We start from the raw sequence: 20,380 nt of genomic DNA, 5'->3' as shown, positions 1-20,380 counted from the left end.
ATTTGTCTATTAAAAGCTTTACTTCAGAAGGTATGTGGGCTGCAATGTAAGCCGGTAGAGTATTATACGGTCAGTAACGGACGAGTTGTGTCCTGCAGACTGACGTCACGACCATCTGTTGCAGCTGCGCCTGTGAAACCAGTGGAGTAGCGCTGGCAGGCCACTTACATTATACGAAACTAAAAATATTAATAACTAATAAAGGAATAACCCGAGGAACGTCATATTTGGTGTACAACCTTCTGTTGTGAAAACAAACAATATGTCAAAGTTTGAGATCAAAAATTGTTGTATTTTGGAAGTTAGTAAAATACAAAAAAAATCGTAATTTTCCGACAGTCAAGAATTCAAATAAATACAGCGATGTAATAGTTCACCTTCAGTGACTATGTACGATGATCTGATAACACTTTCAGTGTTCATATATAAATTTGGAAAGTTTTTAGTTTCAGAAAACCTCTGTGACTTTTCTATTATAATAATTTCAAGAATTCTAAGTAAATATGTGTATTGTGTGTTAGGGTGCGTGTGAATGAGGATGCATGCGTGAGAGTATGTTGGACGTTCGGCATTATTAAAAATCATTCATGTAATTCTCTACAGGAACTGGCAAGTGTTCCAACTCTGTAACGTGGGAACGAATCCACTAGTGGTTCCCTACTAGTGAATGTCGGATGTCCAAGTATGTATGCTTTATGTATAAGACAGCCAGAACATTCGCGACTACATAATCAATTTCCAGATACAGAGTAAAGCTTATAGTTCATTTTGTTTTGTTTATTTAATTAGAGAGTTTTGTGTTACTTAATTTGATGAGGTCAATGAGCCTAGAGAAGTGGTTGGTGCTTGCTAGATTTTGGCGCGAGCCGCACCCTAGAAGTGAGTTCTCATTGGTCGTAAGTGCTGACAGCCAATGGCCGCCTAGCGAGATGTAGTTTTGAGTGTGGGAGAGTGTTAGGAGAGTCGCGAGATAGCTTGGATTGGAGGCGGTTATGCTGGATGTGACTTTTCGCATAATGTGTAAGATGAAGTCTTGGGATGACTTCCGCGTTATGGTCCAGTGTTAATGGTATCTGGTAGTGACCAGAAACTATTTATGAAAACTTTAGAGTGTTGTGATAATTCGTTCCGAAAGTCGCGAGTGAACTTTGAATTCTTACTGAGTATTTTATAGCGAGCATAAACTTTTACTAAAGACAACCACTGAATATCGTGTGCAGAAGTAGTTGGCCGATGATTGACTGTGTTACAAGGAATTTGGGAAGGTAAAAGTTCTGGCTGTTTTAGGTACGGTGATAACTGTGAGCAGAAAATTTAGTAATTTTCGTAAATGTGAGCTGATGATATTGCCTAACGGCAATAAAGATCTATTGGTTTAAATTTGAACTTCATGTTTAAAATACAAGTGACAGCCCCTTTCCGAATCCATAGAAAATTTTCAGCAAATTTTACTTATAGCTATGAGGTTACAGTTTCCTCAACACTGCTTTTCTGTGATTTCGTAAGTAGCTGCAGTCAGGAGTTTACGTGTGAATATCTACCGCTGTAAAGAGGTAGGTGAACAAAAATTATAAAAGAAATTGCATTGCAGCAGCAACGTATAATTCGTCGCAATTAGTGCATCGCATCGCACGCACGTAAAAAATCCGTCGCAGTATGTGTCGGCACCTTGCAGGTTAAAGCACCGCCATGCTTGTGCACCATGATGAAGGAAGATTGTACGCACCTTCGAGCGAAATTTGAAAATAAAGCATCACAATCGGTTGGAATTACGAAGTTTCAAAGAACTGATCCTTTAGTTGTATTTCGCAATGTATATTGACCTGCTTTCCCCATCCCCCCACCTCCCCCTCTCCTTCTCCACTCTCCAAATATGTACAGTAAATGAAAAGCTTGTAAGAGTGCTTGAGGTTGCTGTGAGGTGTAAAGTGTGTGCCTCTGCTGTGATGAATGGCTGCACTGTGCAGTGTCCGGTCTGTGTTGTTAGGTGTGAACGGATGGGAGAGGCAGGCCCTGTGCCGGCACATAACCTACACGTGACGAAACGGAGCCAGCGTCCCTATCCATCAGGCTGACCACCATGAACACTGTCATAGGCCCTTTCTTCAAGAGACACTGTTAAGTGGTTTCCCATTTAATCCAGGACATAGGCGCAGGGTCTTTACTCCGTCATATCTTCACCTCTTTGCCAAAAAGGTAAAGTGAAAACTGCCAATAGGATATGACGTAATAGGGCGGTCACCTCTCAAAATGCCGGCCAAACACTACGTCGGTGATCTGATGACACCCATAAAAATGCACAGTGGAATAACATATGCTGCTGCAGTTTGTGACGGTACGTCACATAAATATTGACATTTTTAGCGGTTGTAAATCGTAGTTTACGTATTTTATGAATATAATTAGTGTAAAAGATATAGTTAATGTTCTTGAAACAACTGATATGCAGAATCTTTACTTAATGTGTATGAAAATAAAAAAGGATCGAGAGAGGCGCGATTGTACGGCCGAGGAGAAAGGACGTATTTTGTGGTACTCACACTGTTTTGTTTCGCTATACGGAAGGCAGCCATTGAGCGGCTACACATATTTTATGTAAGTTATTTGTATTTATTGCTAAAATAAACTTGTTATTATTATTACAAAATTTCTTTGTAATAGTTGTCACCTCGAATGCTCGCAGTGGCTAATTATTTTTAATAAGCATTTTTTCAGTAATTTGCGCTGCGAGAAGCTCATCTTCCTATGCAGCCTCTGGTCGGACATTACGCGCCGAAGTATTAATTTATTTTTCAGTGTTAACGGTAATTGTAAATGCGAGAGATTTCGTTATAAGAACGTTTCTAAATTGCAACAGATAATTAATTTACGTTAAAGTTCATGTTTTTAAATTATACAGATTCCATGAGTTCAGTTTTATCTTGGCCGCTCCACGGCAACAATCGAAATTCTCTCAAGCCTTGCTTTGCAACCAATAAATAGAAATTAACAAAATTACATTCAATTCAGTTAACGGCAACTATATTTTAGTCATCACGTTCAAAATCTAAAGTTGGTAAATGAATAAGTGAAGCCTTTCAAGAACCCGTTTCATATTTACTTATGCACGTAAGTAAAAGTGATAAGAGATGACAATATCCCTGAGAGAAAGAATTATGCTGATAAATTAAAAAATAAAAATATATGAAATATATATATGTAATAATTTTTTTGTATACGACGTCACGAATCGCCACCCGACGTCGCAAGTTCACAAAGAAAGAGAGTTAGTAATTCGTGCGATCGCAAAAAATCACGAAGTACGTGAGGTGAGTGGATAAGTACAATTACGCAAACAAGAAAATATTGTGTATAACAGCAGTGCAGTGTGTTAAGATCCTTGCGCCTCTGTGTAGAGGATGGTACGGAAATAATGAAGAGGCCAAGAAACGTGAGTAATAAAAAATGGCTATAACTTCTTAATGATCTTGTTTAACCGATTTCTATACAAAGCAAAAATGGTTGTAGTGATCACTGAAGATGCTTTAAATAAAATGAAATTCGGGTGTTCCAAATAAGGCTTTAGACAGTTGCAAAATACAGAATGACTCCGACTTTACCTGTAAAACTGCAACTGTGAAATGTGGAGCTCACATAGAAAAGAAAAACTTCTAGCAATATACTTTTTAAGAGAGAAATTAGTCCAACATAGTACTCTTTTCTTCGACTGCCGGTCAAGATTGACACATTGTTGTTTAAAACCTTCATGTTCCTTCTTTCGATATATTTGTTTTTCCAGGTACTAGCAGATATAAGTACGTGAACAGGAATTAACACTAATACAAAGTAAATAACAGACTATAGTGAACTTGTGGAGAAACTTCAGAACGTACTATGTTTTCAAGGCACTTTAAACTTGACGTTGTTGACATGGTTACGCACATACGCTTTCTTGCTCACTGAAGTTATAGGTTTTTGATTATAAACAGTTGAATTTTTTTCAACAATGTGAGTAAAACTGTTCTTTTTGGAAAAAATATGTAAAAAAGGAAGCACCGTATTTTTGTACAAAGTCGAATACTGATCTCTTGCTAGATTTTTATAGGTCTCCAAATTTCTTTGAAAAAATCTTAGGCCTTTTTCTCTAACACAAAAGCCTTACTATTGGACTAAATGAAAATTCCTTAAACAGAATATTTCGTTACAGTATTGATTAATTACCTGCGAAATTTAATTGATATAAAGTCAGCGGTTTGTGAGGGGAAATTACATAACTTTACGGAAATGTAAGGTATGGGAAACCTGAACCAAAGATATGACAGTGCTTATATTAGACCTTCCTTATCTGGGTGAACTTTTGCAAACCATAAGCATTCTCCTCTTCATTCTTAAGCTGTCTTTTCGTTGCTTGTCCTCTTACGTTAACGTGATTTTCAAATTGAGTAACAGTAATGCCAGCTGCACCAATTCTCTCATGGATTTACTTCCATATCGACAGTTCGAAAGTTCCTGGATCAAATCCTAGCCTCTGAAGAGTCCATAGTTTCCGAAGATTAGCACTGTTAATAACTAACAAGCATCATACGCTGGTACTTCGGCTTTAGTTGTGGAAAATAGTGTTGTCTTGGAGCACAATTTTCCGATCGGAGAGTTTAACTTTTATTAGAATTTTGAATTTTTACGCGGGCACACTTCAGTAGAATTTCTGGATCTGCTAAACAGCGAAATATCCTCCGCATTGTGACTGCATAAAACTGGAAGAAAACGCCATGAGAATGAATAATATGAGGAAACGCAGAACAATAAAGGGATGTGACCTTGTGCAAACTTTTGTTACTTATTGTTTTATAACACTTATGAGTGGATTGAAACGATATGTTCAGAAGTTGAAATTTCACAAGCATGTAGTAAATTGAGATCCAATAAAAGAAATTACAATTTTGATCGCTTTGACGTACGTTCCCCTCAAAACTAGCATAAATAATTGATTAAAATCATATACCATTGTCTTTTGACGTCTGGTTCTCCCATTATATCATCCCGTCATTTGCGCGTTGTGGTTCGGTGGACTCCCGTTCCTCTATTAGAGTGTTTAAGGCGTGCTGTCGGTCCCAGGAGAGCAGGAGGTGAGAAGTGGCCCAGCTGACGAAGACAAATGACTGCACCCCTCCCGCTGACCGCGAGTCTGCCCTGAGGCCCCGAGGACAATTACTGGCTATTCCAGAAAGTGCCGCGCAGTCAACACAGGCCATTCTTCATCTGTAGACAGAGTTATATCCATCAATAATACAAACGGTTCACAGCTAATATCTGAGTCTATTTCGAGGAGTAGTTTCAATCTGACAAAGTCATCTGGGAACACGTTGTGATCGCATCATTTAAAAAAAAAATCACTGCAAAGGTGAACCGAATGAGTAATAGTCCAGTGTATTAATGCTGTTTACTGTAAATTGTTTCTGTATTATTTGTATGGTTTTACTTTGTAACAAATGGTTTCCGACAATGAATTAGATGCCACGATAGTGTGGCGTTTCTTGTCACTTGATGTGTATAAGCAATAAAACTCTGGTCCCCTATAAAATAAATCACAGCAGAAATCTATAAGACGGATTACCTCTATAACAATCACAAAATGAAATGGCCGCAGTCAGTTCCAGGAGAATGATCTCTGAGTTCACTCGTGGTAAGGGTGCTATATTCCACGTATCAACAAAAAAGTCGAATCATTCAATGTAGGTGGTTTAATAGTAAACACAGTCCACAGAAATCATTATTATCATATCCACAGTAACAACCTTCCGCCATGTTTTTTTTTTTTTTTTCACTGTTGCAATCATGACATTAGTTGGCAATCACAAAAATACACGTAATGCTGACCACACAACCTGCCCCAACGTCAGTCTCTGTTACAACTGCCAGTGGCATCCTTTAAAATCTATAAATAAACATGCCTCTAGCCAACACTTTAGGGGTTATGAGGTCACAGAAACAAAGTAAAAGTATGCACTTCATAACAGATCTGCCTGGTGGAAAACACTTTTTTAATTTGCAAATGAGATTGTCACTTGCTTATTAAATCAGTCAGAGTGTACGTAAATGTGATAGCAACAACCATTTAATCACTTATCCTTTCCATGTGTCCCTCTGCTACCTACATCTACATCTACATCTATACTCCGCGAGCCACCTTACGGTGTGTGGCGGAGGGTACTTATTGTACCACTATCTGATCCCCCCTTCCCTGTTCCATTCACGAATTGTGCGTGGGAAGAACGACTGCTTGTAAGTCTCCGTATTTGCTCTAATTTCTCGGATCTTTTCGTTGTGATCATTACGCGAGATATATGTGGGCGGTAGTAATATGTTGCCCATCTCTTCCCGGAATGTGCTCTCTCGTAATTTCGATAATAAACCTCTCCGTATTGCGTAACGCCTTTCTTGAAGTGTCCGCCACTGGAGCTTGTTCAGCATCTCCGTAACGCTCTCGCGCTGACTAAATGTCCCCATGAAGAATCGCGCTGCTTTTCGCTGGATCATGTCTATCTCTTCTATTAATCCAACCTGGTAAGGGTCCCATACGGATGAGCAATACTCAAGAATCGGACGAACAAGCGTTTTGTAAGCTACTTCTTTCGTCGATGAGTCACATTTTCTTAGAATTCTTCCTATGAATCTCAACCTGGCGCCTGCTTTTCCCACTATTTGTTTTATGTGATCATTCCACTTAAGATCGCTCCGGATAGTAACTCCTAAGTATTTTACGGTCGTTACCGCTTCCAATGATTTACCACCTATGGCATAATCGTACTGGAATGGATTTCTGCCCCTATGTATGCGCATTATATTACATTTATCTACGTTTAGGGAAAGCTGCCAGCTGTCGCACCATTCATTAATCCTCTGCAGGTCTTCCTGGAGTACATACGAGTCTTCTGGTGTTGCTACTTTCTTGTAGACAACCGTGTCATCTGCAAATAGCCTCACGGAGCTACCGATGTTGTCAACTAAGTCATTTATGTATATTGTAAACAATAAAGGTCCTATCACGCTTCCTTGCGGTACTCCCGAAATTACCTCTACATCTGCAGATTTTGAACCGTTAAGAATGACATGTTGTGTTCTTTCTTCTAGGAAATCCTGAATCCAATCACAACCTTGGGAAAATAAAATAATTGTAATTATTTTACAAATTTTAGAAAGACAGGAAATGAAATTTAAACTGCCTCATCTTAAAGCATTTGTTGGGCTTATTCTAAAACTGGTCTTCGATTTGGTGTATTCACTAAATTATAGAGAAATTAATATTATGTTTAATATTTTATTAATATTAATTCATCTGTTGTGTTTGGGGCCCAATTATATGCGTGAAATATTATGTATTGTTATTTAACATTAGTTGGATGAAGATTCCTATTGAAAACATAGTAGTTTAATTGAATTATGGTGTTGTAGAGAAGATTCCTTTGTCAGTACATGCTAACCCCCCCCCCCCCCCCCCCATGAGGCTTTAATGCTATCATCATCTTTAGTTATCTAAGACCCTACTTCAAGGTGACTATATGTAGGAGAGCTTCTGTAAAATTTGGAAGTCAGGAGACGAGATACTGGCAGAAGTAAAGCTGTGAGTACCGGGCGTGAGTCGTGCTTCAGTAGCTCAGATGGTAGAGCACTTGCCCGCGAAAGGCAAAGGTTCCGAGTTCGAGTCTTGGTCGGGCACACAGTTTTAATCTGCCAGGAAGTTTTATATGTAGGGTGATTGATTTATCTACTTCCAACAATAGAAATATTGATTTCTTAAAGGGATTAGAAAATACAATTTCAGAAGCTTTGTTTGGTATTTACGGAATCAGCAAACAACTGAAATCTTATGCTGGTGGTAAAGGAACGTGGGTTACAGTATTAAAATGTACATAATATTATGTTAGGTTAGTTATGGTCAAAAATTCTGTAATTCTGTTGAAAAGTGTTGGAATCGACTTTGCAATATCTGATAATCGATTGCTTGAATTTTATCTCACAGTGGATCACTTTTCTGTTAAGAGCCGTTCGAAAAGCGTTGGACGCCGTTGAATATTAATGTAGTAGCTAAGAGCAGCGTAAAATCAGTCACAGCGCAGTATAGAACACCTCTAGCAACTGGGTGAAGAAAAGAATCCACAGGCTTGCTCAGGAACGTCACATATAGTTGAAGCATCTCACTGATACATAGATCCTGTACAGGAACCGAATTGTGTGGAAGTTGCTTGCTACATCTACATCTACATCTAAATTTACATTTATACTCCACAAGCCACCCAACGGTGTGTGGCGGAGGGCACTTTACTTGCCACTGTCATTACCTCCCTTTCCTGTTCCAGTCGCGTATGGTTCGCGGGAAGAACGACTGCCGGAATGCTTTCGTGCGCGCTCGAATCTCTCTGATTTTATATTCGTGATCTCCTCGGGAGGTATAAGTATGGGGAAGCAATGTATTCGATACCTCATCCAGAAACACACCCTCTAGAAACCTAGACAGCAAGCCACACCGCGATACAGAGCGCCTCTCTTGCAGAGTCTGCCACTTGAGTTTGCTAAACATCTCCGTAACGCTATCACGCTTACCAAATAACCCTGTGACGAAACGTGCCACTTTTCTTTGGATCTTTTCTATCTCCTCTGTCAACCCGATCTGGTACGGATCCCACACTGATGAGCAATACTCAAATATAGGTCGAACGAGTGTTTTGTAAGCCACCTCCTTTGTTGATTGACTACATTTTCTAAGCACTCTCCCAATGAATCTCAACCTGGTACCCGCCTTGCCAACAATTAATTTTATATGATCATGCCACTTCAAATCGTTCGGTACGCTTACTCCCAGATATTTTATTGAAGTAACTGCTCCTAGTGTTTGTTCCGCTACCATATAATCATACAATAAAGGATCCTTCTTTCTATGTATTCGCAATACATTACATTTGTCTATGTTAAGGGTCAGTTGCCACTCCCTGCACCAATTTGTGATGTCAAGATCTGGTGATTTATCGGATCAGCCGACGTATATAGGGTGGTCTAAGCGTCCGTTAAATTTGGAACGTAAGTGTCAAGCCTGTGAGTAGGTCGAAAGTCTCTTGTCCAACATCTAGAAGAAAGGACAATGATGGTCACCGAGGATGCTGAACTAAGCATCGCGGCCTATGTCCAGGCCGAATAAATCGACGACCATCGATATATCCAAGCGCTGTTGGTCTTTTCTGCAATTCTGGCCCGTCTCCTCCCATCTTGCTGCACTGATTGCATAAACCGTCATTCATACTCACCTCTTCAGTGGCAGACTTAGGTCAGTTGTAGAGAATCCCATTACAACATGGTACCACCTCTACACAATTTACACATCTCCAAAGCGCTCAGTCTGATAATTTAAGAATGAGACTAATACGCTCTCGGATGAAACTACATTACATGTCACATGAGCAGTGTATGTCAAACAGCAAACTGCAGTCCACATGTTGGCAAGGTTTTTCTGGGTACGCTGCAAAAGATTCGCTGGAAAGCGCTTACACATCCGCTACACAGCCCAGATCAGTCCCGACGAAACTTCCTCATTTTTAGAATCCTAAAGAAACACGTTCGTGGGTGTCGGTTTGCTTCGGACGAAGAGGTGCACGTCTGAGTACAATAGCTGCTACGTAGGAAAACACATTTTCCCATGAAGGCACTTACCGTCTTATCTCACAGTAGTGTAAATGTAATAAAGTGACAATGATAGAGAAATTTGAACTAATACCGAGGCTTACCGGTAATCATTCTTTGCATGCGCCATCCGCGACTGGAACAGAGAAAGGGTACAAATTAGTGGCACCACCCCCCCTCCTCCCCCAGCCAAACACCGTTAGCTGGCTTGCGGCGTATGATACAAATGTACATTACTTGTGGAGTAATAAATAGTTTACATTTTTGCCGTCTCGTTTTCATTTGACTGACTTTTATAACAATAATCTTCGACGTTGAATACAAATTGGATCGATCTTACCAGATTGCATATACATAGCAATGTCTGTTCAACAGCATGGATTTCTGCCAGACAAAGGTGACTTCCTTTTCAACACTGTGTAGCTTCAAATAGACTCCTTGAAGTAACTCTTTTCAAACAAAGAATCCCAAAGATTTCCCAACCACGAACGATTTGCCGTTAGACGAGAGCAAACCTGCTCGCCAAAGATTAAATACTGACACATTGACTAAGGAAAGTGGTTGCGAAAAGAGCTTGTAACGATAGAGAGAGTGTCCCGGAAATGTGGAGACAAACTTCGAGGGGTTGTAGAGGATGTCGTGATGAAGAAATCGAGGATAAGAAGCTACAGCCGGACACGTCATCCAACGACGCTGAAAGACTGGCGTAGTTGTACGCGCTAGCGCCTGCCATTAGGCCACCCGTTCGTCGGCATACGCGGCTTTTTACGCTGACCGACCATAGTCGGAACGTCCCTCAATGTCATTTGTTATTCAGCGATCGCTAGTGTGAAGATGGAGCCAACTGCTGCGTAGACAGGTCTTGTCTGCTATGAATACGATGCTCTGTTGCATTGGTGGATAACGCTTCCAGACACTGGCTTACATCTGCAGTTTATTTTTCTTCCCTATACCGAAGAACATTGGAGATTGTAGAGGGTTCCGCAAGCGTCATATACTGGGGAAACTGAGCATCGCGTTCGTCCAAAACAATACCTCTCTACGCAGCAGCTGGCTCCATCTTCTCCACTGGCGATCAGTCGAGATCACTGAATGACAAAGAACACTGCGAGGCGTTCAGCCGACAGTCAGCGTGCAAAGTCACGTTTGTTGCCGAAGGTGTTGACTGTTAGCAGGCCCCAGCACATCTAACTTCCACGCTGTGTTGCGTCTGGACAAGGATTCCTACCCTCGATTTGTTCCTTAACACAGCCTCTACAACCCCTCGAAGCTAGTCGCAACATTTCTGGACAACCTGGATTGAAACTGGTTACTGTCAGCTCTCAGAGATTAAGTCAAAGTAAGTATCACTATTAGCAAAAAAGGTAGAATTACACCTTTAAGCCTCGTTCCCCTGCGATTCTATTATGTTTTCGTTGGTTATTTACCTATCTAATTTTTATAACCCTTTTAATCTTTATCACACTTTTTCGCTTTCGTACGAAGGTAAACATCAGAAAAATATTTCCGGGAAAGACTTCCTAAAACGGAAATTTCATTTCAGTTTTGATGTTCGCTGCGAGACAAAATATCAGGCACGCAAATGGAGAGCAGTAAAAGAAATGAAATTACACGTGTTGAGATGGTATGTAATGTTCTTTTCCTGTTGCAGAATCAGTTCATTTTAAAAAGAATTGGGCAGTATGAACCAATTTATGAGTATGTTGTACATTATATCCGGCCTGGATGAATGCATTGGGTTTATTTGGGAGGTGTTTGTAAGGCTTCTGTATCCTCTCCTGAAGGTAAGAAGGCTCATAATTGTTGAAACTCGTCCTGGATAGTAGCACTGGGAGGGAGTTGACATCTAAACTGGTGCTACAGATGTTCTGTCTGAGATTCTTGCTAGCTAAGGGTATACTTTAACGTCAAGCAGTTACCTCATACAGACAACTGTCATGTGTGGAATACCATTGTCCTGACGAAAAATGGCACCACAGAACTCTCACAAGAGAAATAACACATGATGTCACAGGATGTCGGTGGTGTACGGTTAAAGCATCAGACTTCCCTCCATCACCACCAGCTGTGACCTGAAATGATATCCGACGGCTTCCCACACAAAGACTCTGTGAGTAATACTGTTGTGTCTGTCCAAAACATTGGAAGAACCAGACTTCTTTCCAGATCATCGTCATAATCACTGACGGTGGACAAAATGGTTCAAATGGCTCTGAGCACTATGGGACTCAACATCTTAGGTCATAAGTCCCCTAGAACTTAGAACTACTTAAACCTAACTAACCTAAGGACAGCACACATACCCATGCCCGAGGCAGGATTCTAACCTGCGACCGTAACAGTCCAGCGGTTCCGGACTGCAGCGCCAGAACCGCTAGACCACCGCGGCCGGCGACGGTGGACAGCCATCATGGTGCTAGAACCACGCTTCATGGTGAACACACTGTGACACCATTCACTGTCCGACCATGCTTCCCCTGTCACGAGACGCAGCCGTCAATGTTGTGGTGTTAACGGCAACCTACGCCAGGGGCGGTAATCCCCTGGTGCGGTTTCTGATAGTATCCGACCAGTGGTCAGACGAGGTAGACAGAAACCTTAACGACGATATTTCAGCCGTGTAGACATCCGGTCTTAACGTGTAGACCGTCATTAGGCTACTGTCACATTCGAATGTATCACAAATCCGGATACTGCACGATCCTGCCAGCCAGCCAAATTGTGACCACCGGTAAGGCCCCCTTAAGACTCTGTCAGGTGCTCGCAACACTGTTTCACATGAGAATGCGGTATCTGTGTCTCTGTTTGATTACCTAACATCCGACGCAGTCTACGACCGCTTATACGCTTCTTGGCCTGGTAGGAGGACTGTGATGTGCAGTCTGAGTGGGGTACAGTGAACTGGGGGGTACCCCAGGGATCAGTATTGGGGCCACTCCTGTTCCTTATTTCTATAAGTGATATGTCCTCTAGTATTATAGGTAGCTCTAAAATATTTCTGTTTGCCGACGACACTAGCTCGTTAGTAAAGGATGTTGTGTCCAACATTGGCCCAGTTTCAAATAGTGCAGTTCATGAGCTAAGTTCTTGGCTTGTTGAAAATAAACCAACGTTACATCACAGTAAGTCTCCGGTTTTACAGTTTCTAACACACAACAAAACCTGTCGCTTTAATTTCACAGAATGGGCATATGATTAGTGACACTGAACAGTTCAAATTTCTAGGTGTTCACATAGATAGTAAACTGTCATCGAAAGCCCACGTTAAGGATCTCGTTCAAAGATACAATGCTGCCATTTTTACTATTCGAACGGTATCTGAACTGAGTGTTCGTTTGACACGAAAATCAGTCTACGTTGCTTATTTTGATTCACTTATGTCGTATGGCATTATATTTTGGGGTATCTCTCCCCATTCTAAAAGGATACTTTTGGCTCAGAAACGGGCAGTTCGGACAATAAGTGGTGGGAGTTCACGAACCTCTTGTCGACCCCTGTTCACGAGTCTGGGTATTTTGACATTGGCTTCCCAATATATATATTATTTACTGTCATTTCTTGTTAACAATATTAGCTTATTCCCAGAATAAGCAGCTTTCACTCAGTTAGTAATCGGTAGAAATCAAACTTGCATTTGGATCGGACTTCCTTGTCTCTTGTGCAGAAAGGTGTGCAGTATACTGCTGCATCCGTTTTCAATAAGCTACCACTCAAATTCAAAAATCTTGGAAGTATTCCACGCCCTTTCAGATCTTAACTGAAGAATTTCCTCATGGCTCACTCCATCTATTCTGTCGAGGATTTCCTTGAAAACTTACGCTGATTCTTCTTGTATTGTTGACTGCATTTATTTATCGATTGACTTTTTTCGGATTCATAAACATTTTATATTTATCTGTTAATATTTTTATGTTGTAATTTCATGTACTGACATGTTCCATGATCTTGGAGATTTGGTTTTCAATTTGGCCCTAAGGAACTTGACGTCTAAATAAAATAAACATTATGGAATTGTGGTGGCTGTTCTCCTGGTTACAGAGAATTGCGGTTCTAGTAATTTACATGGCCGAATGGTGTGTACGAGTAGGAAGTTACATTGACATCTGAACGTGACTTCTGAGAGCTTCACTGTATCAGGAAATCAGTCCTTGGTATTGCCTGTTTGCACTTTCTCACATTTAATTCAGACGTCATTACTTACTTTGTTTCCAAAATAGTAAAATTAGCATACTATATTCAGCGACTGATTTCCTAATCTGCATCCACGGCATCACTGCACTTTGTTCTACTGCAGTCTCTTATTGATCTTTTGTAATTAGTTATGAAGACGCTAGCGATGCTGTTGCATCAATATTTTATTTTCTCTCTCTTCTTTATTTTAATAGGAAATAAAACCCATAGCCTGTTTTGCTGCGTTGGGTCACAGATTTAGCTTTGTCTTGGTTAAGATAATCCGTTCGTTAGCCTGTTCATAATTATTCACAGTCCCTTATTGCGTTTTCTTATGACACCTAGATTAATCGATTTGATTTCGTTTTTAAATTCCTGCATTCCACCGATCAGAAATATTTATCTTCTTACAATTCTCTAATTTTCATTACATCGAAATTCAAATCATTCAGTTTCTCTATTGAAGTTCACTAACTACCTACTTTTTTGGAATTCTCGTAGTGACTGTTATACATCCTTTAGTCTTCAAGATACTTGTGAACAAGTAACTGAAGGATTTAGTGGATAACGTGGGAAGTTCCGTGAAACTGTTCGTGGACGATGCTGTGGCTAATGTGGAGGCTGAAACTCCAGGAAGCTGCTACAGTACGCACGGTCACCTGCAGGAGATTGAAGTTCGGTACATGGTCTGGATATCGACGCAGAAAGTAAATAATTGTAACGTATTGAGCAGAAGTGCGACAATCTTCACGGGGAAGATATAACGTAGATCTTCAGTCTCTACGAGAGAGTCAGCAGTGAAGAAGTGTTCTGCGAACGTATATCTGACAGTCTTTTCATACTTAATTAAAGAGGGGACTCTTGTTTCAGCTCTGGTAATAGCAAAATTGTTGTAGTTAAAGTTATAAATCATAATCTGAATAAGTACTTTCCTAGTAGCCAATAAGCGACGAGTAAGTTCTACAATGGTTCATTTTTTTTGTTTTAACAGAGGTGGCGCCCCCCACGCCCGCACCGTCATGATGGCCAACACAAAAGGTCTACTGCCAACTCTGCATAAGGGTTAGTATTCACTAAAGTGAGGTGTCGCAGGATGTGGGTGCTGCGATGTTTGCGTACGTCTGGTTAGGATTAACCATTAATACGCGCTCATCTGGAGATAGATTGGTCGAAATTTGACGAAGGGTAGCGGTTTGAAGGGCGGAGGAAAAAAAGTGCCAAGGCAAGAGCTAAGGGGAAAAAAACCTCTGCGAAAGTTAGGTCGGGCGGCAAGAGCAGTAGCGGTTATCTTGCTGCCTGCGATAGGTTGTGCAAGGACAGGCTTTGTTAGTAGTGGGTATCACGCATGTCGATACCTTGACGTTGTGCGTTTGTGCTGCTCGGCGGCTGGCGCTGGGTGCTGGTGCAGGGTCCTCGTTCAGCGTCAGCAACCTGCAACAGTTAGGTTTGTTATCGGTCTTGTGTCCGATAGGTCATATACCGGAGGCACAGTGTGAGGGAGTGTTGACAGATTGTTCGTGCGTCTGTGGGCGAGCTCGTCGGTGTCCCTGCTGTGGCCTGTTGGTCGGCTCTAATAGCAGGTGGTAGTTGCCAGTCAGTGTTGCTCATATGCAGGGGCTTACCGACGTTTGTCGCTGTTTGCGTATGTTAGTTTACCATAGGTGGTTATGCCCTAGCTAGCAGTGTCTTTGGCCGCTTGTGTTTCCACCTGTGGTTGTGATCGTAGTTTCCCAGAGTGAGGATGAAAGGGTTGTTCGAGTGTCTCGAGTTCCTGTATAGTCGTGTGGCGTGTTTTTTGAATACTTCCTTGAGGGTATCAAGGCGGTATTCATGGTGAAGATCCACGGTGCGTGTGTAGCGTGGAGCATTGCTAATGATTCGTAGCACCTTGTTCTGTGGGAGCTGCAGTCGTGTGGGAGCTGCATATCCCCAGACGGGAGCTGCGTACGTCATCAGAGGTCTAATCAGTGTCGTGTATAAGGACCTCGACACCCTCCTATTCAGTGTGCTTTCCCTGTTGAGCATTGGGAAGAGGTGCTTGAGCCTCGCGTGCGCTCGGTTGGAAACGTATTCGATGTGGTCCCCCCATGTAAGTTTCCGGTCCAGCCAGACACCAAGGTATCTGACTTTCTCTCGGAAACGTATTGGGCGTGTATGTAGTGTTATCGGTCTACAGTGTTGGTGTTTGCGCAGTAGTTTCGGTCTGCGTGTGAACAGAACTGCTTCGCCCTTGTCGACGTTTACTTTAATACGCCATCGCTCCAGCCAAGGCTCAGCTGTTCTGAGTGCTGTCTGTATTCGTGAGTTGATGTTCGACGGTTTCCAGTCTTGCGCGAGGATGGCTGTGTCATCCGCGTAGACGGCTAACGTCGTGTTTCGTGTCGCTGGGAAGTCATTAATGTACAGGTTAAACAAGATGGGCCCTAGGATGCTTCCTTGGGGTACTCCAGCTTGGATACCGTGTTGTGTTGATTGTTTATCCTGCACGTTAGTGTTGAAACATCTGTTCGCGAGATATGAGTGTATGAGACGTACGAGTCCGTCCGGGAAACCAGCTTCGCTTAGTTTGCGTATGAGTCCGTTGTGCCAGAGACGATCGAAAGCCTTTTCGATGTCTAGGAACACGGCCCCTGTGGCTTTGTTCATGTTGTAGCCGTGTGTTATATGTTCGACTACGCGGAGGAGTTGTTGTGTTGACGAGTGGTGATTCCTAAAGCCGAATTGCTCCGGTCTTAGGGTGTCGTTGGCGATGCAATGGTTCAGGGGTAATACTGGTATATGTAGAACGTTGCTAGAACAGGGACCACAACATTCTAGCTAAGAAAGAGATGGCAAGGAGACTGTTGATAAAATTTTGCGTACCTGTAACAAGGGCCAGGTGTGAAGCCTACAATAATTTCGACAGTCGTATCGTGGAGAAGTTCAAATGGGTTCAAATGGCTCTGAGCACTATGGGACTTAGCTTCAGAGGTCATCAGTCCCCTAGAACTTAGAACTACTTAAACCTGGGGACATCACACACATCCATGCCCGAGACAGGATTCGAACATGCGACCGTAGCGGTCGCGCGGTTCCAGACTGTAGCGACTAGAAACGCTCGGCCACTCCGGCCGGCGGATAAGTATCTATTAGAAAATCGTAGGAGGTTCTCGTCATATGTAAATTGAATGAAATCAACATTGAAAAGTTTCTTCATGGTCACTCCTATTCTGTAGAGTTCCTTTAAAAGTTAAACTGATTCCTGTGTTTTATTGTTGACTGCGTTGCATAAATTTATGGATTGTGTTTTCTTGGGTTCATAAACATTTTATCTGTTATTGCTTTTGTGTTGTAATTTCATATACTGACACTTTCCAGGGCCATGGAGATTTCCTCCTCAATTTGGTCCTAGGGAACAAGATGTGTACAATTAAAAATAAATAAAAAACCGTATCCATGACATCCATTCAGTCCGTTTTGGATCCATCTTGGATCAAAACTAAATAAAGCAGACAGAAAGCAGACATTTTAAGTTCCACATTTAAAAATTTATTCAAACAAGAGAATACTAACGTGCTAATGTCTGACGGCAACACAAATGGGAGATTCTGAATTAGCACATCCGGTGTCGAAAGACAGTTAAGGCTACTGAAAGAGAACGAGACGTCCCACTGAGGAAATTACAGTTCCATTTTACATTGGAAGCTCTTTTCATTTAGTTCCTTTCCTATGTCGTATTAATCGATAGTTACATATTTGCACAGTGAATAGCCCTGTGTGACTGGAAAAGAGCGCAGATCACTCCCGTTCACAAGAGGGTAAAAGATCGGATGGACAGAATTACACAGGGTGAGACAGCTAAGACCGGCGACCCCAAACATATCCAGAACGAATGAATATAAAGAGCTGCAGTTTTCGCCAAGTTATAGCGGACAATATGGCGAATTTCTTGACCTTCTGAAGTGATGTTTTCCGTTCATAGTCACCGAAATATAGCACTAACTTCGTTTCCTTCTGATGGAACTACATACTTTTTCTGTGGTATTTGATAGAAGCATCGAAGAGAACTTCAGAGACATAATAGCTATGGGACTGAATTAAATATTTACAGAAAACTGCGCCGCAAACCATTGTCATGCCGTCAGGAGAACAGGTTTCACAAACGTCTGCGCTATTATACCAAATGTGAGTTTCGTGTGTTTATAATTACAGCTGGCATACATGTTTACATTCATTACTGCTTCGCGCAATAAAGTGATTCTGAAGAAATAACACTGCACTCTGAATGTCATATGGAGTTAACGGCAGCACAGGCACGTGCTACGAGGCATTTCATGCCTTCAGAACATGTAAGTGTTTCCTAATAGACTTCTTGTTTTAAATTTCGCCACAGATGAAAGTGTAGAAGTGTTAAGTTTGGTGAATGTACAGACCTCTTGAGTTTTCCCAGTGACCGTTCCAGTTCTCTCCAGAAGTTCTCTTAAGAGGGTCTGACATTCAATGTGCGGAATGGGAGGCACATCCGTCTCTTTTGTACCGCACTGGCTTCCTATGTCCAGTTGAATGTCTTCCTATAACTGGAGCAGCAGAATATCATAGGAACTCGAGATACTTCAGTACACGATAAAATGTTGATAGACCAAGGGCGATCTTTTTATCCACTTGTTTGAGCGAGCGTGGATTTTGAGTGTTAATGAGTATTGCGAATAATGACTTTCCCATGGTTTATAAACAACGCTTCTTCCTTAAAGAAAATTTGGCATAGATAGGTCGCATGACTTTGCACTTTTTGTAGATAACATTCGGAGTAAACTAACGAATTTCGAAAGTCATTACCATGAAGCTGTTGATGCGGCGAAATGTGAAGTGGATTAAATGCGATGGGATTAAGTGTTCGCAGAACACTTGTTTCGTTGACCCATACACGTCTCTTAGAGATTTTTGCATTGTGTGTTGATGCTACAAAAATGTTAATTTCGTTTGTTTCATCAGTTGATCTTCTTTCTCTTTGGCATATTTTACTCTCCACACTTGCAGTTTCAACAAGTTTGGTGTACAATGTTGGCAAAGACAGATCGTGAGTACCAAGCACCACCTGGATACTCTTCGCACGTCTGATCTAATAGTTTGGTGACATTCAGCATAAACAATTTTTACTTTTTCGACTGTCATAACACTGCGAATGTCTCAACAGCTTTACGAGCAAGTTATCTCATTGCCGTAACAGCAGAACACAGGCTGATGTGCTTCAAGCTCACAGCTAAATGCCGTGTGGTTGTAATTCATGTGCAACTACTCGCGGAAGTCCAATTTGGGCTGTAATTATCTAATAGTAGTCAAACTTGGTAGATATGTTAATGCGGAACCGCTTTACACACACACAAAAAAAGTTGGCCGCCAGGTGCGAATCTGGCGTTGTGCGTTGTCTGCACCACGGTTGGACACCGTCACAGTCATTTGACAAGTCTCCAACGTGAGTGAACAGTATCGTTATTGAGAAGAGAGACTGTGTTTCGTTACTGAAACTGTTTTATGTGAACTGCAGCCATTACTGTGATGTACTGAGGCAGCATCGCCTACTTAGGAGATGTCCGATGCCATTAAGTGGTTTAAAGAAGATGTTAACGAAATTGAGAAACTCGGGTGAGCTTTGAGTGGCACGTGGAAGAGGAAGGCGTCCTATCCCTGTGGAACTTATTTGCGAAGTTGCTGTTCCTGCAGCTGACCATGCAGCACTTGCTCCAGTTAGAGCTTGTGTTGCCGGCCGGAGTGGCCGTGCGGTTCTAGGCGCTGCAGTCTGGAACCGAGCAACCGCTACGGTCGCAGGTTCGAATCCTGCCTCGGGCATGGATGTGTGTCATGTCCTTAGGTTAGTTAGGTTTAAGTAGTTCTAAGTTCTAGGCGACTGATGACCTCAGAAGCTAAGTCGCATAGTGCTCAGAGCCATTTGAAGTGCTTGTGTTGGTGTTCTTACAGTGCCACGAGAGTTGTCAGTAGCAATGCCAACAATACTGAAAGTTTTGTGGTATGTATTACATTGGTACACGTACAAGATCCAGATCCTGCACCAACTGAAAGTTCACGAATGACAGTAATGTTCTGAATTTATTCTTGAGTCCTTGGCACGGGACGAAGTTGATGACGTATTGCCGGGCAATATTCAGTGGATTGAGCGGTACATTTTATTTTACAGCGTGCAGTGAATAGCTAGTGGTCGTGCGGTAGCGTTCTCGCTTCTCGCACCCGGGTTCCCGGTTTCGATTCCCGGCGGGGTCAGGGATTTTCTCTGCCTCGTGATGACTGGGTGTTGCGTGATGTCCTTAGGTTAGTTAGGTTTAAGTAGTTCTAAGTTCTAGGGGACTGATGACCTCAGGAGTTAAGTCCCATAGTGCTCAGAGCCAATTGAACCCCTTTGAGCCAGTACATTGCACTGGATGACGATGTTCCGTGAGAAACGAAAGTAACAACGAAATAGCTCCATTGACGCGTAATAATTCCTCTAATATTTCCATCGCACGTAAGTCATTTATTAGAGTGGATTAGCAGCACTATACCACTCATAGCTGACAGTGGAATTGTG

This window comes from Schistocerca nitens, chromosome 7, assembly GCF_023898315.1.
Source record: "Schistocerca nitens isolate TAMUIC-IGC-003100 chromosome 7, iqSchNite1.1, whole genome shotgun sequence".
In the NCBI taxonomy this organism is placed as follows: domain Eukaryota; kingdom Metazoa; phylum Arthropoda; class Insecta; order Orthoptera; family Acrididae; genus Schistocerca; species Schistocerca nitens.
Note: the sequence above shows the minus strand (reverse complement) of the source record.